The sequence below is a fragment of the Carassius gibelio genome, chromosome B22 (assembly GCF_023724105.1).
Source record: "Carassius gibelio isolate Cgi1373 ecotype wild population from Czech Republic chromosome B22, carGib1.2-hapl.c, whole genome shotgun sequence".
NCBI classification, from domain to species: Eukaryota; Metazoa; Chordata; class Actinopteri; order Cypriniformes; family Cyprinidae; genus Carassius; species Carassius gibelio.
Genome location: NC_068417.1, coordinates 39,583,256 through 39,608,255, shown reverse-complemented (window position 1 = coordinate 39,608,255; position 25,000 = coordinate 39,583,256). Strand labels below are relative to the sequence as shown.

The 25,000-nt window shown below is 37.1% G+C and overlaps 12 non-coding genes and 6 pseudogenes across 12 annotated transcripts; all 18 read right to left on the bottom strand.

Moving 5' to 3' along the window:
- Window positions 1-1,049: 1,049 nt before the first annotated feature.
- LOC128004821 (5S ribosomal RNA) lies at window positions 1,050-1,168 on the bottom strand. Its single transcript, XR_008177496.1, has one exon. It is a non-coding gene; the product is annotated as a 5S ribosomal RNA (ribosomal RNA).
- Window positions 1,169-3,872: 2,704 nt separating this feature from the next.
- On the bottom strand, window positions 3,873-3,991 carry LOC128006072 (5S ribosomal RNA). Its single transcript, XR_008178705.1, has one exon. It is a non-coding gene; the product is annotated as a 5S ribosomal RNA (ribosomal RNA).
- Window positions 3,992-4,213: 222 nt separating this feature from the next.
- On the bottom strand, window positions 4,214-4,332 carry LOC128005388 (5S ribosomal RNA). Its single transcript, XR_008178042.1, has one exon. It is a non-coding gene; the product is annotated as a 5S ribosomal RNA (ribosomal RNA).
- A 359-nt stretch (window positions 4,333-4,691) lies between these two features.
- LOC128006878 (uncharacterized) lies at window positions 4,692-4,810 on the bottom strand (annotated as a pseudogene).
- Window positions 4,811-8,441: 3,631 nt separating this feature from the next.
- On the bottom strand, window positions 8,442-8,560 carry LOC127997389 (5S ribosomal RNA). The gene has a single exon (XR_008170254.1). It is a non-coding gene; the product is annotated as a 5S ribosomal RNA (ribosomal RNA).
- A 954-nt stretch (window positions 8,561-9,514) lies between these two features.
- Window positions 9,515-9,633, bottom strand: LOC127993689 (5S ribosomal RNA). Its single transcript, XR_008166699.1, has one exon. It is a non-coding gene; the product is annotated as a 5S ribosomal RNA (ribosomal RNA).
- A 359-nt stretch (window positions 9,634-9,992) lies between these two features.
- Window positions 9,993-10,111, bottom strand: LOC128007096 (uncharacterized; annotated as a pseudogene).
- A 388-nt stretch (window positions 10,112-10,499) lies between these two features.
- Window positions 10,500-10,618, bottom strand: LOC127993678 (5S ribosomal RNA). The gene has a single exon (XR_008166688.1). It is a non-coding gene; the product is annotated as a 5S ribosomal RNA (ribosomal RNA).
- A 359-nt stretch (window positions 10,619-10,977) lies between these two features.
- On the bottom strand, window positions 10,978-11,096 carry LOC128006877 (uncharacterized; annotated as a pseudogene).
- Window positions 11,097-12,058: 962 nt separating this feature from the next.
- Window positions 12,059-12,177, bottom strand: LOC128001639 (5S ribosomal RNA). The gene has a single exon (XR_008174406.1). It is a non-coding gene; the product is annotated as a 5S ribosomal RNA (ribosomal RNA).
- A 222-nt stretch (window positions 12,178-12,399) lies between these two features.
- LOC128007295 (uncharacterized) lies at window positions 12,400-12,518 on the bottom strand (annotated as a pseudogene).
- A 361-nt stretch (window positions 12,519-12,879) lies between these two features.
- Window positions 12,880-12,998, bottom strand: LOC127993667 (5S ribosomal RNA). The gene has a single exon (XR_008166677.1). It is a non-coding gene; the product is annotated as a 5S ribosomal RNA (ribosomal RNA).
- Window positions 12,999-13,357: 359 nt separating this feature from the next.
- Window positions 13,358-13,476, bottom strand: LOC128007095 (uncharacterized; annotated as a pseudogene).
- A 376-nt stretch (window positions 13,477-13,852) lies between these two features.
- Window positions 13,853-13,971, bottom strand: LOC127993655 (5S ribosomal RNA). The gene has a single exon (XR_008166666.1). It is a non-coding gene; the product is annotated as a 5S ribosomal RNA (ribosomal RNA).
- A 3,641-nt stretch (window positions 13,972-17,612) lies between these two features.
- On the bottom strand, window positions 17,613-17,731 carry LOC128004820 (5S ribosomal RNA). The gene has a single exon (XR_008177495.1). It is a non-coding gene; the product is annotated as a 5S ribosomal RNA (ribosomal RNA).
- A 2,704-nt stretch (window positions 17,732-20,435) lies between these two features.
- On the bottom strand, window positions 20,436-20,554 carry LOC128006071 (5S ribosomal RNA). Its single transcript, XR_008178704.1, has one exon. It is a non-coding gene; the product is annotated as a 5S ribosomal RNA (ribosomal RNA).
- A 222-nt stretch (window positions 20,555-20,776) lies between these two features.
- On the bottom strand, window positions 20,777-20,895 carry LOC128005387 (5S ribosomal RNA). Its single transcript, XR_008178041.1, has one exon. It is a non-coding gene; the product is annotated as a 5S ribosomal RNA (ribosomal RNA).
- Window positions 20,896-21,254: 359 nt separating this feature from the next.
- LOC128006876 (uncharacterized) lies at window positions 21,255-21,373 on the bottom strand (annotated as a pseudogene).
- Between the last annotated feature and the right edge of the window lie 3,627 nt (window positions 21,374-25,000).

Genomic DNA, 25,000 nt, shown 5'->3' with positions numbered 1-25,000 from the left:
CCCCAATCTATCAGTTTTTGAATGATTTCCTCATCTTTTATATAGCTGGGCAGACTCAAGAAAGATACCATCCTTTCTGTTGCACACAGTTTTCTTATCTCACATTCTTTTCCGTTAATCATGATTCCATTCAACAGTGAATCACAGTCCAACTCACTTTCCATAGTCATTTCAAATTCACTGTTATTCTTTCTTCTTAGTCCGATCAGTTTTCCATTTCCTACTTTCTCTTCAACTGATTTAATGATCATTATTACTGTTGTGTTTTCTATATCTTTTACAGTCATTGTTAATGTTGCTTCTTTTCTGTATCGCCTCTGATACTTTGTTTGGTGGCTCAATTTCTTTATCATTTGCTGTCGTTGAGATAAATCATTTCTTTTTTCTTCAACTCCATTATTAGTTCCAGTACCTTCAGTTGTTTGTAGTTCTATTTTTCTGTCTTGTCCATTGGTTTTTCCATCTTGTTTTCTCCTTGAAACCACCTTTGCCCAAGTCTCATTCCTGCTTTCAGCATTCCCTTCATTCATATTCCTTTCCATCTCGTCAGCAATATATCCAGATTCTCTGATCCCCATCTCATGTCCATTTGACAGTCCGTGTCCTTTGTCCATTAAATCTGTCATTTTGTTATATGAAACCCCAAACAGTATAAACTGTTTGGGGTTAAAAAAAAACACTAACTAATATAAACTCAACACAAACAAAAAAACAAACCAACTAATAAAACTAAACCAAACTACAAAATGGAAGAGCCTCTCTCTTCCTACTACTGCCAACTCACTTCCTGTTGCACTCTAGCGCCCTCAGATTGGTATGGCCGTAAGTGAAGACTGCTGCAAAGAGAGGACTATTTAAAGACCAGCCAATCTAATCGCCAGTACATTATATAAGTAGGAAAGAAAACCCAAAAGCTTAAAGCACCTGGTATTCCTAGGCAGTCTCTCATCAAAGTACTAACCAGACCTAAACCTGCTAATATTCAGAGATCGGGCATTTACTCTATTTTTTGGAAAAAATATTTTATACTAAGTGAAAAATGTCCAAAAATCTTACAGCACCTGGTATTCCCAGGCGGTCTCCCATCCAAGTACTAACCAGGCCCAAACCTGCTTAGCTTCCGAGATCAGACGAGATGGGGCATAGCCAGGTTGGTATGGCCGTAAGCGAAAACTGCTGCAAAGAGAGGGCTATTTAAAGACCAGCCAATCTAATCGCCAGTACATTATATAAGTAGGAAAGAAAACCCAAAAGCTTAAAGCACCTGGTATTCCTAGGTAGTCTCTCATCAAAGTACTAACCAGACCTAAACCTGCTAAGATTCAGAGATCGGGCATTGACTCTATTATATGGCAAAATTATTATATACTAAGTGAAAAATGTCCAAAAAGCTTACAGCACCTGGTATCCCCAAGCGGTCTCCCATCCAAGTACTAACCAGACCTAAACCTGCTAAGATTCAGAGATCGGGCATTGACTCTTTTTTTTTTTTTTTAACCCCTTACTAGTAACCCCCCTTTTTTGGCATGGAGACAGAAATGACATACCGAAAATAAAAAGGTTTCTGCTCATGATTCTTTCTGACTAGATACATAATCAACCTTTTTTCACAAAGCTGACACTTTAAAGTTTACTGTTCAGGAATCAGAATCACTCAGACTGTTATGATAATAGAGATATATAAGCTCAAACATAAAAACAAAAATAAAAATATTAAAAACATATGTTTTAAATGTATTTAAAAAATTGTTGATGTAGGAAATGAGTTTGAAAACACAGTGTAGCTAAGGCCACAAGTCTTCCAAAACTTCATAAAAAATGTCATAATCGAATCTGTAAAACTGTGAATTTTATGAAATATTTTCTAAGGCCATGTCATGTGTGTTTTTAGAGAAGGCTAATCAGATTGATTTATGGCCCTTGTCATCTCTGTAAAATCTCACATGTAAACACTGATGTGTGTTTTATATGTGTGTTTGGCTGTGAAAACTGCCCGTTTCATGATTGTATTGTTCTCACCAAACGAGTCTTTCACACCTCCGCCAGGTACGACACATTATCCGCATTATTCTTTTATCATTATTCTTTTGTTTTTATTCCACCTTTATTAGCCTTGATTGTGGTTTTTCAGGCTTTACAAAGCAACAAAGCAGCGATCTCACTTCAGTCTCTCTTTGCATTTAGCCCTTATTTATCAAAAGTCTTACTATAAAAATACAACAAAACATTTTCTTACGACTTTACGTGAATTATTGAGACAAAAATGCATTATGAAGAAGAAAAGCACCTGCTATTAGTAGCATTGTAGCTAACGTTAGCATCTAGCTACAGCAGACAATTTATGAAATTATTAACACACTTTTACTCAAAACTCACTTTAAACCCCGATCGAGTGTTTATAATAACTTCCTTTAGCGATCAGGGATGGAATTTGGTCGTTTACTGTTGTAAAAATATGTTATTTGTAGCCTTTTTCATCGCTGCACAAGTTAGCATTTCCCATGTACATTTTCGATTTTTTTTATTAAAACGCCCCAGATCTCAAGAAATTCTCATACCAAGCTTTACTATCGTAATCGCGGGTTTATTATTTGGATATTTCGTGTGTACAGAGGTGTTTCAGTGTTGTTTTAGCCAGATAACTACCAGGAAGTGTGCAGGAAGCATGTGACACGATGTGGCGGTGTCCATATATGACACTGTAAGACATTTGGCAAGGCCCAATCAGAGTCTGAGTCACACACCGCACGAGCTGTGACTACTGCACGCACACACAGATCGCTGGGAGAGACTGTTTATCATCAGATCGCGTAAATCCGTGGAAAATGAATAGAAATGACGATTCTGTCTGAAGAAATATGAAGTAAACATCAGTAAAAATATCCATATATCTCCGCAGATATGCATCTTTTGTCTATAAATCCTTATTGACGCTGTTCAGTGAGTCTATGTGAACACAAATAAACCGCTGCTGACCTGACTGAATATTAGTTAGTGATTAATTTCTATTCAAAATGTGGCATAATACGGATTTATTATTTTGCACTTCTGACATAAATCACTAAATATCTGTCACTGCAACAATGTTTTATCAAAATATTGGTCAAATATCGAAACTAGAGTCTTTAAACTTTCAATTGATGCACAGTTTGTCCAGATGAAGTAAGACCGTGATGTTTAATGTGCTGTGAAAGTGAAACAATAATAAACTGGGGCCGTCGGCGATGTTCGCACTTAAAGGGGTTAATGAAAGATTATTATATAATTCGTGAAATTTTCCAAAAAGATTAAATCAATCAATCAATCAATCAATCACCTTAATTTATATAGTGCTTTAAACAAAATACATTGCGCCAAAGCACTGAACAACATTCATTTGGAAAACAGTGTCTCAATAATGCAAAATGATAGTTAAAGGCAGTTCATCACTGAATTCAGTTATGTCATCTCTGTTCAGTTAAAATAGTGTCTGTTTTTATTTGCAATCAAGTCAATGAAATCGCTTTAGATGCTGCTGCAAAGAGAGGGCTATTTAAAGACCGACCAATGTAATCACCAGTACATTATATAAGTAGGAAAGAAAACCCAAAAGCTTAAAGCACCTGGTATTCCTAGGCAGTCTCTCATCAAAGTACTAACCAGACCTAAACCTGCTAAGATTCAGAGATCGGGCATTGACTTTTTTTTTTTTTTTTTCATGAAAGATTATTATATAATTCGTGTAATTTTCCAAAAAAATTAAAGCACCTGGTATTCCCATGCAGTCTCCCATCCATGTACTAACCAGGCGCAAACCTGCTAATATACAGAGATCGGGCATTGACTCTATTTTTTGGCAAAATTATTATATACTAAGTGAAACATTTCCAAAAAGATTATAGCACCTGTTATTCCGAGGCGGTCTCCCATCCAAGTACTAACCAGGCCCAAACCTGCTTAGCTTCTGAGATCAGACGAGATCGGGCATAGCCAGGTTGGTATGGCCATAAGCGAAGACTGCTGCAAAGAGAGGGCTATTTAAAGACCAGCCAATCTAATCGCCAGTACATTATATAAGTAGGAAAGAAAACCCAAAAGCTTACAGCACCTGGTATTCCCAGGCGGTCTCCCATCCAAGTACTAACCAGACCTAAACCTGCTAAGATTCAGAGATCAGGGCATTGACTCTATTTTTTGGCAAAATTATTATATACTAAGTGAAACATTTCCAAAAAGCTTACAGCACCTGTTATTCCGAGGTGGTCTCCCATCCAAGTACCAACCAGGCCCAAAACTGCTTAGCTTCCGAGATCAGACGAGATCGGGCATAGCCAGGTTGGTATGGCCGTAAGCGAAGACTGCTGCAAAGAGAGGGCTATTTAAAGACCAGCCAATCTAATCGCCAGTACATTATATAAGTAGGAAAGAAAACCCAAATGCTTAAAGCACCTGGTATTCCTAGGTAGTCTCTCATCAAAGTACTAACCAGACCTAAACCTGCTAAGATTCAGAGATCGGGCATTGACTCTATTATTTGGAAAAATTATTATATACTAAGTGAAAAATGTCCAAAAAGCTTACAGCACCTGGTATTCCCAGGCGGTCTCCAATCCAAGTACTAACCAGACCTAAACCTGCTAAGATTCAGAGATCAGGGCATTGAATCTATTTTTTGGCAAAATTATTATATACTAAGTGAAACATTTCCAAAAAGCTTACAGCACCTGTTATTCCGAGGCGGTCTCCCATCCAAGTACCAACCAAGCCCAAACCTGCTTAGCTTCCGAGATCAGACGAGATGGGGCATAGCCAGGTTGGTATGACCATAAGCTAAGACTGCTGCAAAGAGAGGGCTATTTAAAGACCGACCAATCTAATCACCAGTACATTATATAAGTAGGAAAGAAAACCCAAAAGCTTAAAGCACCTGGTATTCCTAGGCAGTCTCTCATCAAAGTACTAACCAGATCTAAACCTGCTAAGATTCAGAGATCGGGCATTGACTCTATTATTTGGCAAAATTATTATATACTAAGTGAAAAATGTCCAAATAGCTTACAGCACCTGGTATCCCCAGGTGGTTTCCCATCCAAGTACTAACCAGACCTAAACCTGCTAAGATTCAGAGATCGGGCATTGACTCTTTTTTTTTTTTTAATGAAAGATTATTATATAATTCGTGAAATTTTCCAAAAAGATTAAATCAATCAATCAATCACCTTTATTTATATAGTGCTTTAAACAAAATACATTGCGCCAAAGCACTGAACAACATTCATTTGGAAAACAGTGTCTCAATAATGCAAAATGATAGTTAAAGGCAGTTCATCATTGAATTCAGTTATGTCATCTCTGTTCAGTTGAAATAGTGTCTGTTTTTATTTGCAATCAAGTCAATGATATCGCTTTAGATGCTGCTGCAAAGAGAGGGCTATTTAAAGACCGATCAATCTAATCACCAGTACATTATATAAGTAGGAAAGAAAACCCAAAAGCTTAAAGCACCTGGTATTCCTAGGCAGTCTCTCATCAAAGTACTAACCAGATCTAAACCTGCTAAGATTCAGAGATCGGGCATTGACTCTTTTTTTTTTTTTTTTAATGAAAGATTATTATATAATTCGTGAAATTTTCCAAAAAGATTAAAGCACCTGGTATTCCCAGGCAGTCTCCCATCCATGTACTAACCAGGCGCAAACCTGCTAATATTCAGAGATCGGGCATTGACTCTATTTTTTGGCAAAATTATTATATACTAAGTGAAAAATGTCCAAAAAGCTTACAGCACCTGGTATTCCCAGGCGGTCTCCCATCCAAGTACTAACGAGGCCAAACCTGCTTAGCTTCCGAGATCAGACGAAATCGGGCATAGCTTTTTTTTTTTTTTTTTTTTTTTTTTTTAAAGTCTTATTTCCTTTTAAAACAGTCTTTTAACTTTTTTTTTTCTAAAAAAGACTCAAATCAATATTAAAAGAATAATTAACATACATTTTAAAAACAATCAAAATCATATTTTTGCAATAATACATTAAAATGAAAATATGTCATTTCAAGGAATTGATTCCCTTTTACACTATTTTTTACAAACACTTATTTTTCATCTTTCATATTATAGTAACAAAACAGAACATTTAGAATAAAACACATCTTTATCCTAAAAAAATTGCACACTTGTATTTTTGTCTTCTTTTGTTTGACCATGTTTCTTCTGCTCCATTTAATAAACCTTGCAATGTTTAAGATGCAATTTAAAAAACACTCATTCTTGACATTTATTAAAATAGCAACCCCTCTTTTTTTTTTCTTCCTATATCACAATTACTATACATTTCTCCATTCCACAATTTTCTAATTTCATGACTTATTTTATCTTCCCTCCTCATTCCTTGTAGACATAACATATTACTCTTTTTAGTCAGACACATCAATCTTTCAAACTTTAGACTTCGGGATAAGTCTCTAGCCTTCAATGAAACAATACTTAGATAACTCATTAAGGAAAACACAGGATAAACCAATAACCACCACTCAATTAGTTTCATTGTCTTTAAAGAAAACATGTCTTGCTTCCCCCATTTCCACTTTTCCTCCTTTCCTTTAGCGCTTCTCTTCTTATTTTCTGCTTTTTAAGAACCTGTTGAATGTCTACTCCACCTTTTGTTCTTGCTTTTACACCTCTATTCAGTCTTTCTATTCCTTTATTTTCCAAACCAAGAATCCTCCCCCCATTTTCCACTTCTCTTACCTCCGGCAGTATCTTCATTCCCTTATCCTCATCCTTTTCTTGACCTTTTTCATAGTCCATCCCAGTCGTGTCCACTTCTTCCTTTTCCTTAGAAAAGTCTTTGTTAATCAGATTTATTTCCTCTTTGTCTACTCCTTCTCCCGTCTCCATTCCTTGTTCTCCATCTTTGTTCTTTTCTTCATTCTCATCTTTGTTGGTTTCCTCCTCTTCCTCATTGTCCTGTTCATCTTCCTTTCCTTGAGTCTGCCGCAGTGAATCATTTAAATGCTCAGTTGCAGTATCTCCCATCACCTCCTGTACGTCCATATTTGTGTCCTCATTTACCTCATGTTCCATCTCACATCTGCATCTCATGATTGCTTTGTCGCAGCCTTGGCACCGTGGGACTTTGCAGTCCCGCGCATAATGCCCCTGCTCAAAACAGTCTCGACATTTGAATTGCGGACAGTCCTTTTTCTCATGTTACACACTTACACAGATCCTGCATGTCTTCAATTGGTTGTCATGAATCACTCTGTAGTACTGCACTCCTTCTTCAGTCATGAAACTGGTATTATATGGCAAAGATGTCACTTCTTTTGGAAGCTTTACCTTTAGAAAACGTGTTCCGTCCGCCACTGTTGTCCCCGGATGATATCTCCTTCTTAGAGGCAATATGGGAGTTACTCCCCAATCTATCAGTTTTTGAATGATTTCCTCTTCTTCTATATAGCTGGGCAGACTCAAGAAAGATACCATCCTTTCTGTTGCACACAGTTTCCTTATCTCACATTCTTTTCCGTTAATCATGATTCCATTCAACAGTGAATCACAGTCCAACTCACTTTCCATAGTCATTTCAAATTCATTGTTATTCTTTCTTCTTAGTCCGATCAGTTTTCCATTTCCTACTTTCTCTTCAACTGATTTAATGATCATTATTACTGTTGTGTTTTCTATATCTTTTACAGTCATTGTTAATGTTGCTTCTTTTCTGTATTGCCTCTGATACTTTGTTTGGTGGCTCAATTTCTTTATCATTTGCTGTCGTTGAGATAAATCATTTCTTTTTTCTTCAACTCCATTATTAGTTCCAGTACCTTCAGTTGTTTGTAGTTCTATTTTTCTGTCTTGTCCATTGGTTTTTCCATCTTGTTTTCTCCTTGAAACCACCTTTGCCCAAGTCTCATTCCTGCTTTCAGCATTCCCTTCATTCATATTCCTTTCCATCTCGTCAGCAATATATCCAGATTCTCTGATCCCCATCTCATGTCCATTTGACAGTCCGTGTCCTTTGTCCATTAAATCTGTCATTTTGTTATATGAAACCCCAAACAGTATAAACTGTTTGGGGTTAAAAAAAAAACACTAACTAATATAAACTCAACACAAACAAAAAAACAAACCAACTAATAAAACTAAACCAAACTACAAAATGGAAGAGCCTCTCTCTTCCTACTACTGCCAACTCACTTCCTGTTGCACTCTAGCGCCCTCAGATTGGTATGGCCGTAAGCGAAGACTGCTGCAAAGAGAGGACTATTTAAAGACCAGCCAATCTAATCGCCAGTACATTATATAAGTAGGAAAGAAAACCCAAAAGCTTAAAGCACCTGGTATTCCTAGGCAGTCTCTCATCAAAGTACTAACCAGACCTAAACCTGCTAATATTCAGAGATCGGGCATTTACTCTATTTTTTGGAAAAAATATTTTATACTAAGTGAAAAATGTCCAAAAATCTTACAGCACCTGGTATTCCCAGGCGGTCTCCCATCCAAGTACTAACCAGGCCCAAACCTGCTTAGCTTCCGAGATCAGACGAGATCGGGCATAGCCAGGTTGGTATGGCCGTAAGCGAAGACTGCTGCAAAGAGAGGGCTATTTAAAGACCAGCCAATCTAATTGCCAGTACATTATATAAGTAGGAAAGAAAACCCAAAAGCTTAAAGCACCTGGTATTCCTAGGCAGTCTCTCATCAAAGTACTAACCAGACCTAAACCTGCTAAGATTCAGAGATCGGGCATTGACTCTATTATTTGGCAAAATTATTATAAACTTAGTGAAAAATTTCCAAAAAGCTTACAGCACCTGGTATTCCCAGGCGGTCTCCCATCCAAGTACTAACCAGACCTAAACCTGCTAAGATTCAGAGATCGGGCATTGACTCTTTTTTTTTTTTTTAATGAAAGATTATTATATAATTCGTGAAATTTTCCAAAAAGATTAAATCAATCAATCAATCACCTTTATTTATATAGTGCTTTAAACAAAATACATTGCGCCAAAGCACTGAACAACATTCATTTGGAAAACAGTGTCTCAATAATGCAAAATGATAGTTAAAGGCAGTTCATCATTGAATTCAGTTATGTCTTCTCTGTTCAGTTGAAATAGTGTCTGTTTTTATTTGCAATCAAGTCAATGATATCGCTTTAGATGCTGCTGCAAAGAGAGGGCTATTTAAAGACCGACCAATCTAATCACCAGTACATTATATAAGTAGGAAAGAAAACCCAAAAGCTTAAAGCACCTGGTATTCCTAGGCAGTCTCTCATCAAAGTACTAACCAGACCTAAACCTGCTAAGATTCAGAGATCATGCATTGACTCTTTTTTTTTTTTTTTTTTTTTTTTTATGAAAGATTATTATATAATTCGTGAAATTTTCCAAAAAGATTAAAGCACCTGGTATTCCCAGGCAGTCTCCCATCCATGTACTAACCAGGCCCAAACCTGCTAATATTCAGAGATCGGACATTTACTCTATTTTTTGGAAAATATGTTTTATACTAAGTGAAAAATGTCCAAAAAGCTTACAGCACCTGGTATTCCCAGGCGGTCTCCCATCCAAGTACTAACCAGGCCCAAACCTGCTTAGCTTCCGAGATCAGACGAGATCGGGCATAGCCAGGTTGGTATGGCCGTAAGCGAAGACTGCTGCAAAGAGAGGGCTATTTAAAGACCAGCCAATCTAATCGCCAGTACATTATATAAGTAGGAAAGAAAACCCAAAAGCTTAAAGCACCTGGTATTCCTAGGCAGTCTCTCATCAAAGTACTAACCAGACCTAAACCTGCTAAGATTCAGAGATCGGGCATTGACTCTATTATTTGGCAAAATTATTATAAACTTTGTGAAAAATTTCCAAAAAGCTTACAGCACCTGGTATTCCCAGGCGGTCTCCCATCCAAGTACTAACCAGACCTAAACCTGCTAAGATTCAGAGATCAGGGCATTGACTCTATTTTTTGGCAAAATTATTATATACTAAGTGAAACATTTCCAAAAAGCTTACAGCACCTGTTATTCCGAGGTGGTCTCCCATCCAAGTACCAACCAGGCCCAAATCTGCTTAGCTTCCGAGATCAGACGAGATGGGGCATAGCCAGGTTGGTATGACCGTGAGCCAAGACTGCTGCAAAGAGAGGGCTATTTAAAGACCGACCAATCTAATCACCAGTACATTATATAAGTAGGAAAGAAAACCCAAAAGCTTAAAGCACCTGGTATTCCTAGGCAGTCTCTCATCAAAGTACTAACCAGACCTAAACCTGCTAAGATTAAGAGATCGGGCATTGACTGTTTTTTTCTTTTTTTTTTTTTTTTTTTTTTTTTTTTTAATGAAAGATTATTATATAATTCGTGAAATTTTCCAAAAAGATTAAAGCACCTGGTATTCCCAGGCAGTCTCCCATCGATGTACTAACCAGGCCCAAACCTGCTAATATTCAGAGATCGGACATTTACTCTATTTTTTGGAAAATATATTTTATACTAAGTGAAAAATGTCCAAAAAGCTTACAGCACCTGGTATTCCCAGGCGGTCTCCCATCCAAGTACTAACCAGGCCCAAACCTGCTTAGCTTCCGAGATCAGACGAGATCGGGCATAGCCAGGTTGGTATGGCCGTAAGCGAAGACTGCTGCAAAGAGAGGGCTATTTAAAGACCAGCCAATCTAATCGCCAGTACATTATATAAGTAGGAAAGAAAACCCAAAAGCTTAAAGCACCTGGTATTCCTAGGCAGTCTCTCATCAAAGTACTAACCAGATCTAAACCTGCTAAGATTCAGAGATCGGGCATTGACTCTATTATTTGGCAAAATTATTATATACTAAGTGAAAAATGTCCAAAAAGCTTACAGCACCTGGTATCCCCAGGTGGTTTCCCATCCAAGTACTAACCAGACCTAAACCTGCTAAGATTCAGAGATCAGGGCATTGAATCTATTTTTTGGCAAAATTATTATATACTAAGTGAAACATTTCCAAAAAGCTTACAGCACCTGTTATTCCGAGGCGGTCTCCCATCCAAGTACCAACCAAGCCCAAACCTGCTTAGCTTCCGAGATCAGACGAGATGGGGCATAGCCAGGTTGGTATGACCATAAGCTAAGACTGCTGCAAAGAGAGGGCTATTTAAAGACCGACCAATCTAATCACCAGTACATTATATAAGTAGGAAAGAAAACCCAAAAGCTTAAAGCACCTGGTATTCCTAGGCAGTCTCTCATCAAAGTACTAACTAGATCTAAACCTGCTAAGATTCAGAGATCGGGCATTGACTCTATTATTTGGCAAAATTATTATATACTAAGTGAAAAATGTCCAAAAAGCTTACAGCACCTGGTATCCCCAGATGGTCTCCCATCCAAGTACTAACCAGACCTAAACCTGCTAAGATTCAGAGATCGGGCATTGACTCTTTTTTTTTTTTTTTATGAAAGATTATTATATAATTCGTGAAATTTTCCAAAAAGATTAAATCAATCAATCAATCACCTTTATTTATATAGTGCTTTAAACAAAATACATTGCGCCAAAGCACTGAACAACATTCATTTGGAAAACAGTGTCTCAATAATGCAAAATGATAGTTAAAGGCAGTTCATCATTGAATTCAGTTATGTCATCTCTGTTCAGTTGAAATAGTGTCTGTTTTTATTTGCAATCAAGTCAATGATATCGCTTTAGATGCTGCTGCAAAGAGAGGGCTATTTAAAGACCGACCAATCTAATCACCAGTACATTATATAAGTAGGAAAGAAAACCCAAAATCTTAAAGCACCTGGTATTCCTAGGCAGTCTCTCATCAAAGTACTAACCAGACCTAAACCTGCTAAGATTCAGAGATCAGGCATTGACTCTTTTTTTTTTTTTTTTTTTTTTTTTTTTTTTTTATGAAAGATTATTATATAATTCGTGAAATTTTCCAAAAAGATTTAAGCACCTGGTATTCCCAGGCAGTCTCCCATCCATGTACTAACCAGGCCCAAACCTGCTAATATTCAGAGATCGGACATTTACTCTATTTTTTGGAAAATATGTTTTATACTAAGTGAAAAATGTCCAAAAAGCTTACAGCACCTGGTATTCCCAGGCTGTCTCCCATCCAAGTACTAACCAGGCCCAAACCTGCTTAGCTTCCGAGATCAGACGAGATCGGGCATAGCCAGGTTGGTATGGCCGTAAGCGAAGACTGCTGCAAAGAGAGGGCTATTTAAAGACCAGCCAATCTAATCGCCAGTACATTATATAAGTAGGAAAGAAAACCCAAAAGCTTACAGCACCTGGTATTCCCAGGCGGTCTCCCATCCAAGTACTAACCAGACCTAAACCTGCTAAGATTCAGAGATCAGGGCATTGACTCTATTTTTTGGCAAAATTATTATATACTAAGTGAAACATTTCCAAAAAGCTTACAGCACCTGTTATTCCGAGGTGGTCTCCCATCCAAGTACCAACCAGGACCAAATCTGCTTAGCTTCCGAGATCAGACGAGATGGGGCATAGCCAGGTTGGTATGACCGTGAGCCAAGACTGCTGTAAAGAGAGGGCTATTTAAAGACCGACCAATCTAATCACCAGTACATTATATAAGTAGGAAAGAAAACCCAAAAGCTTAAAGCACCTGGTATTCCTAGGCAGTCTCTCATCAAAGTACTAACCAGACCTAAACCTGCTAAGATTCAGAGATCGGGTATTGACTCTTTTTTTTTTTATGAAAGATTATTATATAATTCGTGAAATTTTCCAAAAAGATTAAAGCACCTGGTATTCCCAGGCAGTCTCCCATCCATGTACTAACCAGGCCCAAACCTGCTAATATTCAGAGATCGGACATTTACTCTATTTTTTGGAAAATATGTTTTATACTAAGTGAAAAATGTCCAAAAAGCTTACAGCACCTGGTATTCCCAGGCGGTCTCCCATCCAAGTACTAACCAGGCCCAAACCTGCTTAGCTTCCGAGATCAGACGAGATCGGGCATAGCCAGGTTGGTATGGCCGTAAGCGAAGACTGCTGCAAAGAGAGGGCTATTTAAAGACCAGCCAATCTAATCGCCAGTACATTATATAAGTAGGAAAGAAAACCCAAAAGCTTAAAGCACCTGGTATTCCTAGGCAGTCTCTCATCAAAGTACTAACCAGACCTAAACCTGCTAAGATTCAGAGATCGGGCATTGACTCTATTATTTGGCAAAATTATTATAAACTTTGTGAAAAATTTCCAAAAAGCTTACAGCACCTGGTATTCCCAGGCGGTCTCCCATCCAAGTACTAACCAGACCTAAACCTGCTAAGATTCAGAGATCAGGGCATTGACTCTATTTTTTGGCAAAATTATTATATACTAAGTGAAACATTTCCAAAAAGCTTACAGCACCTGTTATTCCGAGGTGGTCTCCCATCCAAGTACCAACCAGGCCCAAATCTGCTTAGCTTCCGAGATCAGACGAGATGGGGCATAGCCAGGTTGGTATGACCGTGAGCCAAGACTGCTGCAAAGAGAGGGCTATTTAAAGACCGACCAATCTAATCACCAGTACATTATATAAGTAGGAAAGAAAACCCAAAAGCTTAAAGCACCTGGTATTCCTAGGCAGTCTCTCATCAAAGTACTAACCAGACCTAAACCTGCTAAGATTAAGAGATCGGGCATTGACTGTTTTTTTTTTTTTTTTTTTTTTTTTAATGAAAGATTATTATATAATTCGTGAAATTTTCCAAAAAGATTAAAGCACCTGGTATTCCCAGGCAGTCTCCCATCGATGTACTAACCAGGCCCAAACCTGCTAATATTCAGAGATCGGACATTTACTCTATTTTTTGAAAAATATATTTTATACTAAGTGAAAAATGTCCAAAAAGCTTACAGCACCTGGTATTCCCAGGCGGTCTCCCATCCAAGTACTAACCAGGCCCAAACCTGCTTAGCTTCCGAGATCAGACGAGATCGGGCATAGCCAGGTTGGTATGGCCGTAAGCGAAGACTGCTGCAAAGAGAGGGCTATTTAAAGACCAGCCAATCTAATCGCCAGTACATTATATAAGTAGGAAAGAAAACCCAAAAGCTTAAAGCACCTGGTATTCCTAGGCAGTCTCTCATCAAAGTACTAACCAGATCTAAACCTGCTAAGATTCAGAGATCGGGCATTGACTCTATTATTTGGCAAAATTATTATATACTAAGTGAAAAATGTCCAAAAAGCTTACAGCACCTGGTATCCCCAGGTGGTTTCCCATCCAAGTACTAACCAGACCTAAACCTGCTAAGATTCAGAGATCGGGCATTGACTCTTTTTTTTTTTTTAATGGAAGATTATTATATAATTCGTGAAATTTTTCAAAAAGATTAAATCAATCAATCAATCACCTTTATTTATATAGTGCTTTAAACAAAATACATTGCGCCAAAGCACTGAACAACATTCATTTGGAAAACAGTGTCTCAATAATGCAAAATGATAGTTAAAGGCAGTTCATCATTGAATTCAGTTATGTCATCTCTGTTCAGTTGAAATAGTGTCTGTTTTTATTTGCAATCAAGTCAATGATATCGCTTTAGATGCTGCTGCAAAGAGAGGGCTATTTAAAGACCGATCAATCTAATCACCAGTACATTATATAAGTAGGAAAGAAAACCCAAAAGCTTAAAGCACCTGGTATTCCTAGGCAGTCTCTCATCAAAGTACTAACCAGATCTAAACCTGCTAAGATTCAGAGATCGGGCATTGACTCTTTTTTTTTTTTTTTTTTTTTTTTTTTTTAATGAAAGATTATTATATAATTCGTGAAATTTTCCAAAAAGATTAAAGCACCTGGTATTCCCAGGCAGTCTCCCATCCATGTACTAACCAGGCGCAAACCTGCTAATATTCAGAGATCGGGCATTGACTCTATTTTTTGGCAAAATTATTATATACTAAGTGAAAAATGTCCAAAAACCTTACAGCACCTGGTATTCCCAGGCGGTCTCCCATCCAAGTACTAACGAGGCCAAACCTGCTTAGCTTCCGAGATCAGACGAAATCGGGCATAGCTTTTTTTTTTTTTTTTTTTTTTTATTTAAAGTCTTATTTCCTTTTAAAACAGTCTTTTAACTTTTTTTTTTCTAAAAAAGACTCAAATCAATATTAAAAGAATAATTAACATACATTTTAAAAACAATCAAAATCATATTTTTGCAATAATACATTAAAATGAAAATATGTCATTTCAAGGAATTGATTCCCTTTTACACTATTTTTTTACAAACACTTATTTTTCATCTTTCATATTATAGTAACAAAACAGAACATTTAGAATAAAACACATCTTTTTCCTAAAAAAATTGCACACTTGTATTTTTGTCTTCTTTTGTTTGACCATGTTTCTTCTGCTCCATTTAATAAACCTTGCAATGTTTAAGATGCAATTTAAAAAACACTCATTCTTGACATTTATTAAAATAGCGACCCCTCTTTTTTTTCTTCCTATATCACAATTACTATACATTTCTCCATTCCACAATTTTCTAATTTCATGACTTATTTTATCTTCCCTCCTCATTCCTTGTAGACATAACATATCACTCTTTTTAGTCAGACACATCAATCTTTCAAACTTTAGACTTCGGGATAAGTCTCTAGCCTTCAATGAAACAATACTTAGATAACTCATTAAGGAAAACACAGGATAAACCAATAACCACCACTCAATTAGTTTCATTGTCTTTAAAGAAAATATGTCTTGCTTCCCCCATTTCCACTTTTCCTCCTTTCCTTTAGCGCTTCTCTTCTTATTTTCTGCTTTTTAAGAACCTGTTGAATGTCTACTCCACCTTTTGTTCTTGCTTTTACACCTCTATTCAGTCTTTCTATTCCTTTATTTTCCAAACCAAGAATCCTCCCCCCATTTTCCACTTCTCTTACCTCCGGCAGTATCTTCATTCCCTTATCCTCATCCTTTTCTTGACCTTTTTCATAGTCCATCCCAGTCGTGTCCACTTCTTCCTTTTCCTTAGAAAAGTCTTTGTTAATCAGATTTATTTCCTCTTTGTCTACTCCTTCTCCCGTCTCCATTCCTTGTTCTCCATCTTTGTTCTTTTCTTCATTCTCATCTTTGTTGGTTTCCTCCTCTTCCTCATTGTCCTGTTCATCTTCCTTTCCTTGAGTCTGCCGCATTGAATCATTTAAATGCTCAGTTGCAGTATCTCCCATCACCTCCTGTACGTCCATATTTGTGTCCTCATTTACCTCATGTTCCATCTCACATCTGCATCTCATGATTGCTTTGTCGCAGCCTTGGCACCGTGGGACTTTGCAGTCCCGCGCATAATGCCCCTGCTCAAAACAGTCTCGACATTTGAATTGCGGACAGTCCTTTTTCTCATGTTACACACTTACACAGATCCTGCATGTCTTCAATTGGTTGTCATGAATCACTCTGTAGTACTGCACTCCTTCTTCAGTCATGAAACTGGTATTATATGGCAAAGATGTCACTTCTTTTGGAAGCTTTACCTTTAGAAAACGTGTTCCGTCCGCCACTGTTGTCCCCGGATGATATCTCCTTCTTAGAGGCAATATGGGAGTTACTCCCCAATCTATCAGTTTTTGAATGATTTCCTCATCTTTTATATAGCTGGGCAGACTCAAGAAAGATACCATCCTTTCTGTTGCACACAGTTTTCTTATCTCACATTCTTTTCCGTTAATCATGATTCCATTCAACAGTGAATCACAGTCCAACTCACTTTCCATAGTCATTTCAAATTCACTGTTATTCTTTCTTCTTAGTCCGATCAGTTTTCCATTTCCTACTTTCTCTTCAACTGATTTAATGATCATTATTACTGTTGTGTTTTCTATATCTTTTACAGTCATTGTTAATGTTGCTTCTTTTCTGTATCGCCTCTGATACTTTGTTTGGTGGCTCAATTTCTTTATCATTTGCTGTCGTTGAGATAAATCATTTCTTTTTTCTTCAACTCCATTATTAGTTCCAGTACCTTCAGTTGTTTGTAGTTCTATTTTTCTGTCTTGTCCATTGGTTTTTCCATCTTGTTTTCTCCTTGAAACCACCTTTGCCCAAGTCTCATTCCTGCTTTCAGCATTCCCTTCATTCATATTCCTTTCCATCTCGTCAGCAATATATCCAGATTCTCTGATCCCCATCTCATGTCCATTTGACAGTCCGTGTCCTTTGTCCATTAAATCTGTCATTTTGTTATATGAAACCCCAAACAGTATAAACTGTTTGGGGTTAAAAAAAAACACTAACTAATATAAACTCAACACAAACAAAAAAACAAACCAACTAATAAAACTAAACCAAACTACAAAATGGAAGAGCCTCTCTCTTCCTACTACTGCCAACTCACTTCCTGTTGCACTCTAGCGCCCTCAGATTGGTATGGCCGTAAGTGAAGACTGCTGCAAAGAGAGGACTATTTAAAGACCAGCCAATCTAATCGCCAGTACATTATATAAGTAGGAAAGAAAACCCAAAAGCTTAAAGCACCTGGTATTCCTAGGCAGTCTCTCATCAAAGTACTAACCAGACCTAAACCTGCTAATATTCAGAGATCGGGCATTTACTCTATTTTTTGGAAAAAATATTTTATACTAAGTGAAAAATGTCCAAAAATCTTACAGCACCTGGTATTCCCAGGCGGTCTCCCATCCAAGTACTAACCAGGCCCAAACCTGCTTAGCTTCCGAGATCAGACGAGATGGGGCATAGCCAGGTTGGTATGGCCGTAAGCGAAAACTGCTGCAAAGAGAGGGCTATTTAAAGACCAGCCAATCTAATCGCCAGTACATTATATAAGTAGGAAAGAAAACCCAAAAGCTTAAAGCACCTGGTATTCCTAGGTAGTCTCTCATCAAAGTACTAACCAGACCTAAACCTGCTAAGATTCAGAGATCGGGCATTGACTCTATTATATGGCAAAATTATTATATACTAAGTGAAAAATGTCCAAAAAGCTTACAGCACCTGGTATCCCCAAGCGGTCTCCCATCCAAGTACTAACCAGACCTAAACCTGCTAAGATTCAGAGATCGGGCATTGACTCTTTTTTTTTTTTTTTAACCCCTTACTAGTAACCCCCCTTTTTTGGCATGGAGACAGAAATGACATACCGAAAATAAAAAGGTTTCTGCTCATGATTCTTTCTGACTAGATACATAATCAACCTTTTTTCACAAAGCTGACACTTTAAAGTTTACTGTTCAGGAATCAGAATCACTCAGACTGTTATGATAATAGAGATATATAAGCTCAAACATAAAAACAAAAATAAAAATATTAAAAACATATGTTTTAAATGTATTTAAAAAATTGTTGATGTAGGAAATGAGTTTGAAAACACAGTGTAGCTAAGGCCACAAGTCTTCCAAAACTTCATAAAAAATGTCATAATCGAATCTGTAAAACTGTGAATTTTATGAAATATTTTCTAAGGCCATGTCATGTGTGTTTTTAGAGAAGGCTAATCAGATTGATTTATGGCCCTTGTCATCTCTGTAAAATCTCACATGTAAACACTGATGTGTGTTTTATATGTGTGTTTGGCTGTGAAAACTGCCCGTTTCATGATTGTATTGTTCTCACCAAACGAGTCTTTCACACCTCCGCCAGGTACGACACATTATCCGCATTATTCTTTTATCATTATTCTTTTGTTTTTATTCCACCTTTATTAGCCTTGATTGTGGTTTTTCAGGCTTTACAAAGCAACAAAGCAGCGATCTCACTTCAGTCTCTCTTTGCATTTAGCCCTTATTTATCAAAAGTCTTACTATAAAAATACAACAAAACATTTTCTTACGACTTTACGTGAATTATTGAGACAAAAATGCATTATGAAGAAGAAAAGCACCTGCTATTAGTAGCATTGTAGCTAACGTTAGCATCTAGCTACAGCAGACAATTTATGAAATTATTAACACACTTTTACTCAAAACTCACTTTAAACCCCGATCGAGTGTTTATAATAACTTCCTTTAGCGATCAGGGATGGAATTTGGTCGTTTACTGTTGTAAAAATATGTTATTTGTAGCCTTTTTCATCGCTGCACAAGTTAGCATTTCCCATGTACATTTTCGATTTTTTTTATTAAAACGCCCCAGATCTCAAGAAATTCTCATACCAAGCTTTACTATCGTAATCGCGGGTTTATTATTTGGATATTTCGTGTGTACAGAGGTGTTTCAGTGTTGTTTTAGCCAGATAACTACCAGGAAGTGTGCAGGAAGCATGTGACACGATGTGGCGGTGTCCATATATGACACTGTAAGACATTTGGCAAGGCCCAATCAGAGTCTGAGTCACACACCGCACGAGCTGTGACTACTGCACGCACACACAGATCGCTGGGAGAGACTGTTTATCATCAGATCGCGTAAATCCGTGGAAAATGAATAGAAATGACGATTCTGTCTGAAGAAATATGAAGTAAACATCAGTAAAAATATCCATATATCTCCGCAGATATGCATCTTTTGTCTATAAATCCTTATTGACGCTGTTCAGTGAGTCTATGTGAACACAAATAAACCGCTGCTGACCTGACTGAATATTAGTTAGTGATTAATTTCTATTCAAAATGTGGCATAATACGGATTTATTATTTTGCACTTCTGACATAAATCACTAAATATCTGTCACTGCAACAATGTTTTATCAAAATATTGGTCAAATATCGAAACTAGAGTCTTTAAACTTTCAATTGATGCACAGTTTGTCCAGATGAAGTAAGACCGTGATGTTTAATGTGCTGTGAAAGTGAAACAATAATAAACTGGGGCCGTCGGCGATGTTCGCACTTAAAGGGGTTAATGAAAGATTATTATATAATTCGTGAAATTTTCCAAAAAGATTAAATCAATCAATCAATCAATCAATCACCTTAATTTATATAGTGCTTTAAACAAAATACATTGCGCCAAAGCACTGAACAACATTCATTTGGAAAACAGTGTCTCAATAATGCAAAATGATAGTTAAAGGCAGTTCATCACTGAATTCAGTTATGTCATCTCTGTTCAGTTAAAATAGTGTCTGTTTTTATTTGCAATCAAGTCAATGAAATCGCTTTAGATGCTGCTGCAAAGAGAGGGCTATTTAAAGACCGACCAATGTAATCACCAGTACATTATATAAGTAGGAAAGAAAACCCAAAAGCTTAAAGCACCTGGTATTCCTAGGCAGTCTCTCATCAAAGTACTAACCAGACCTAAACCTGCTAAGATTCAGAGATCGGGCATTGACTTTTTTTTTTTTTTTTTCATGAAAGATTATTATATAATTCGTGTAATTTTCCAAAAAAATTAAAGCACCTGGTATTCCCATGCAGTCTCCCATCCATGTACTAACCAGGCGCAAACCTGCTAATATACAGAGATCGGGCATTGACTCTATTTTTTGGCAAAATTATTATATACTAAGTGAAACATTTCCAAAAAGATTATAGCACCTGTTATTCCGAGGCGGTCTCCCATCCAAGTACTAACCAGGCCCAAACCTGCTTAGCTTCTGAGATCAGACGAGATCGGGCATAGCCAGGTTGGTATGGCCATAAGCGAAGACTGCTGCAAAGAGAGGGCTATTTAAAGACCAGCCAATCTAATCGCCAGTACATTATATAAGTAGGAAAGAAAACCCAAAAGCTTACAGCACCTGGTATTCCCAGGCGGTCTCCCATCCAAGTACTAACCAGACCTAAACCTGCTAAGATTCAGAGATCAGGGCATTGACTCTATTTTTTGGCAAAATTATTATATACTAAGTGAAACATTTCCAAAAAGCTTACAGCACCTGTTATTCCGAGGTGGTCTCCCATCCAAGTACCAACCAGGCCCAAAACTGCTTAGCTTCCGAGATCAGACGAGATCGGGCATAGCCAGGTTGGTATGGCCGTAAGCGAAGACTGCTGCAAAGAGAGGGCTATTTAAAGACCAGCCAATCTAATCGCCAGTACATTATATAAGTAGGAAAGAAAACCCAAATGCTTAAAGCACCTGGTATTCCTAGGTAGTCTCTCATCAAAGTACTAACCAGACCTAAACCTGCTAAGATTCAGAGATCGGGCATTGACTCTATTATTTGGAAAAATTATTATATACTAAGTGAAAAATGTCCAAAAAGCTTACAGCACCTGGTATTCCCAGGCGGTCTCCAATCCAAGTACTAACCAGACCTAAACCTGCTAAGATTCAGAGATCAGGGCATTGAATCTATTTTTTGGCAAAATTATTATATACTAAGTGAAACATTTCCAAAAAGCTTACAGCACCTGTTATTCCGAGGCGGTCTCCCATCCAAGTACCAACCAAGCCCAAACCTGCTTAGCTTCCGAGATCAGACGAGATGGGGCATAGCCAGGTTGGTATGACCATAAGCTAAGACTGCTGCAAAGAGAGGGCTATTTAAAGACCGACCAATCTAATCACCAGTACATTATATAAGTAGGAAAGAAAACCCAAAAGCTTAAAGCACCTGGTATTCCTAGGCAGTCTCTCATCAAAGTACTAACCAGATCTAAACCTGCTAAGATTCAGAGATCGGGCATTGACTCTATTATTTGGCAAAATTATTATATACTAAGTGAAAAATGTCCAAATAGCTTACAGCACCTGGTATCCCCAGGTGGTTTCCCATCCAAGTACTAACCAGACCTAAACCTGCTAAGATTCAGAGATCGGGCATTGACTCTTTTTTTTTTTTTAATGAAAGATTATTATATAATTCGTGAAATTTTCCAAAAAGATTAAATCAATCAATCAATCACCTTTATTTATATAGTGCTTTAAACAAAATACATTGCGCCAAAGCACTGAACAACATTCATTTGGAAAACAGTGTCTCAATAATGCAAAATGATAGTTAAAGGCAGTTCATCATTGAATTCAGTTATGTCATCTCTGTTCAGTTGAAATAGTGTCTGTTTTTATTTGCAATCAAGTCAATGATATCGCTTTAGATGCTGCTGCAAAGAGAGGGCTATTTAAAGACCGATCAATCTAATCACCAGTACATTATATAAGTAGGAAAGAAAACCCAAAAGCTTAAAGCACCTGGTATTCCTAGGCAGTCTCTCATCAAAGTACTAACCAGATCTAAACCTGCTAAGATTCAGAGATCGGGCATTGACTCTTTTTTTTTTTTTTTTAATGAAAGATTATTATATAATTCGTGAAATTTTCCAAAAAGATTAAAGCACCTGGTATTCCCAGGCAGTCTCCCATCCATGTACTAACCAGGCGCAAACCTGCTAATATTCAGAGATCGGGCATTGACTCTATTTTTTGGCAAAATTATTATATACTAAGTGAAAAATGTCCAAAAAGCTTACAGCACCTGGTATTCCCAGGCGGTCTCCCATCCAAGTACTAACGAGGCCAAACCTGCTTAGCTTCCGAGATCAGACGAAATCGGGCATAGCTTTTTTTTTTTTTTTTTTTTTTTTTTTTAAAGTCTTATTTCCTTTTAAAACAGTCTTTTAACTTTTTTTTTTCTAAAAAAGACTCAAATCAATATTAAAAGAATAATTAACATACATTTTAAAAACAATCAAAATCATATTTTTGCAATAATACATTAAAATGAAAATATGTCATTTCAAGGAATTGATTCCCTTTTACACTATTTTTTACAAACACTTATTTTTCATCTTTCATATTATAGTAACAAAACAGAACATTTAGAATAAAACACATCTTTATCCTAAAAAAATTGCACACTTGTATTTTTGTCTTCTTTTGTTTGACCATGTTTCTTCTGCTCCATTTAATAAACCTTGCAATGTTTAAGATGCAATTTAAAAAACACTCATTCTTGACATTTATTAAAATAGCAACCCCTCTTTTTTTTTTCTTCCTATATCACAATTACTATACATTTCTCCATTCCACAATTTTCTAATTTCATGACTTATTTTATCTTCCCTCCTCATTCCTTGTAGACATAACATATTACTCTTTTTAGTCAGACACATCAATCTTTCAAACTTTAGACTTCGGGATAAGTCTCTAGCCTTCAATGAAACAATACTTAGATAACTCATTAAGGAAAACACAGGATAAACCAATAACCACCACTCAATTAGTTTCATTGTCTTTAAAGAAAACATGTCTTGCTTCCCCCATTTCCACTTTTCCTCCTTTCCTTTAGCGCTTCTCTTCTTATTTTCTGCTTTTTAAGAACCTGTTGAATGTCTACTCCACCTTTTGTTCTTGCTTTTACACCTCTATTCAGTCTTTCTATTCCTTTATTTTCCAAACCAAGAATCCTCCCCCCATTTTCCACTTCTCTTACCTCCGGCAGTATCTTCATTCCCTTATCCTCATCCTTTTCTTGACCTTTTTCATAGTCCATCCCAGTCGTGTCCACTTCTTCCTTTTCCTTAGAAAAGTCTTTGTTAATCAGATTTATTTCCTCTTTGTCTACTCCTTCTCCCGTCTCCATTCCTTGTTCTCCATCTTTGTTCTTTTCTTCATTCTCATCTTTGTTGGTTTCCTCCTCTTCCTCATTGTCCTGTTCATCTTCCTTTCCTTGAGTCTGCCGCAGTGAATCATTTAAATGCTCAGTTGCAGTATCTCCCATCACCTCCTGTACGTCCATATTTGTGTCCTCATTTACCTCATGTTCCATCTCACATCTGCATCTCATGATTGCTTTGTCGCAGCCTTGGCACCGTGGGACTTTGCAGTCCCGCGCATAATGCCCCTGCTCAAAACAGTCTCGACATTTGAATTGCGGACAGTCCTTTTTCTCATGTTACACACTTACACAGATCCTGCATGTCTTCAATTGGTTGTCATGAATCACTCTGTAGTACTGCACTCCTTCTTCAGTCATGAAACTGGTATTATATGGCAAAGATGTCACTTCTTTTGGAAGCTTTACCTTTAGAAAACGTGTTCCGTCCGCCACTGTTGTCCCCGGATGATATCTCCTTCTTAGAGGCAATATGGGAGTTACTCCCCAATCTATCAGTTTTTGAATGATTTCCTCTTCTTCTATATAGCTGGGCAGACTCAAGAAAGATACCATCCTTTCTGTTGCACACAGTTTCCTTATCTCACATTCTTTTCCGTTAATCATGATTCCATTCAACAGTGAATCACAGTCCAACTCACTTTCCATAGTCATTTCAAATTCATTGTTATTCTTTCTTCTTAGTCCGATCAGTTTTCCATTTCCTACTTTCTCTTCAACTGATTTAATGATCATTATTACTGTTGTGTTTTCTATATCTTTTACAGTCATTGTTAATGTTGCTTCTTTTCTGTATTGCCTCTGATACTTTGTTTGGTGGCTCAATTTCTTTATCATTTGCTGTCGTTGAGATAAATCATTTCTTTTTTCTTCAACTCCATTATTAGTTCCAGTACCTTCAGTTGTTTGTAGTTCTATTTTTCTGTCTTGTCCATTGGTTTTTCCATCTTGTTTTCTCCTTGAAACCACCTTTGCCCAAGTCTCATTCCTGCTTTCAGCATTCCCTTCATTCATATTCCTTTCCATCTCGTCAGCAATATATCCAGATTCTCTGATCCCCATCTCATGTCCATTTGACAGTCCGTGTCCTTTGTCCATTAAATCTGTCATTTTGTTATATGAAACCCCAAACAGTATAAACTGTTTGGGGTTAAAAAAAAAAAAAAACACTAACTAATATAAACTCAACACAAACAAAAAAAACAAACCAACTAATAAAACTAAACCAAACTACAAAATGGAAGAGCCTCTCTCTTCCTACTACTGCCAACTCACTTCCTGTTGCACTCTAGCGCCCTCAGATTGGTATGGCCGTAAGCGAAGACTGCTGCAAAGAGAGGACTATTTAAAGACCAGCCAATCTAATCGCCAGTACATTATATAAGTAGGAAAGAAAACCCAAAAGCTTAAAGCACCTGGTATTCCTAGGCAGTCTCTCATCAAAGTACTAACCAGACCTAAACCTGCTAATATTCAGAGATCGGGCATTTACTCTATTTTTTGGAAAAAATATTTTATACTAAGTGAAAA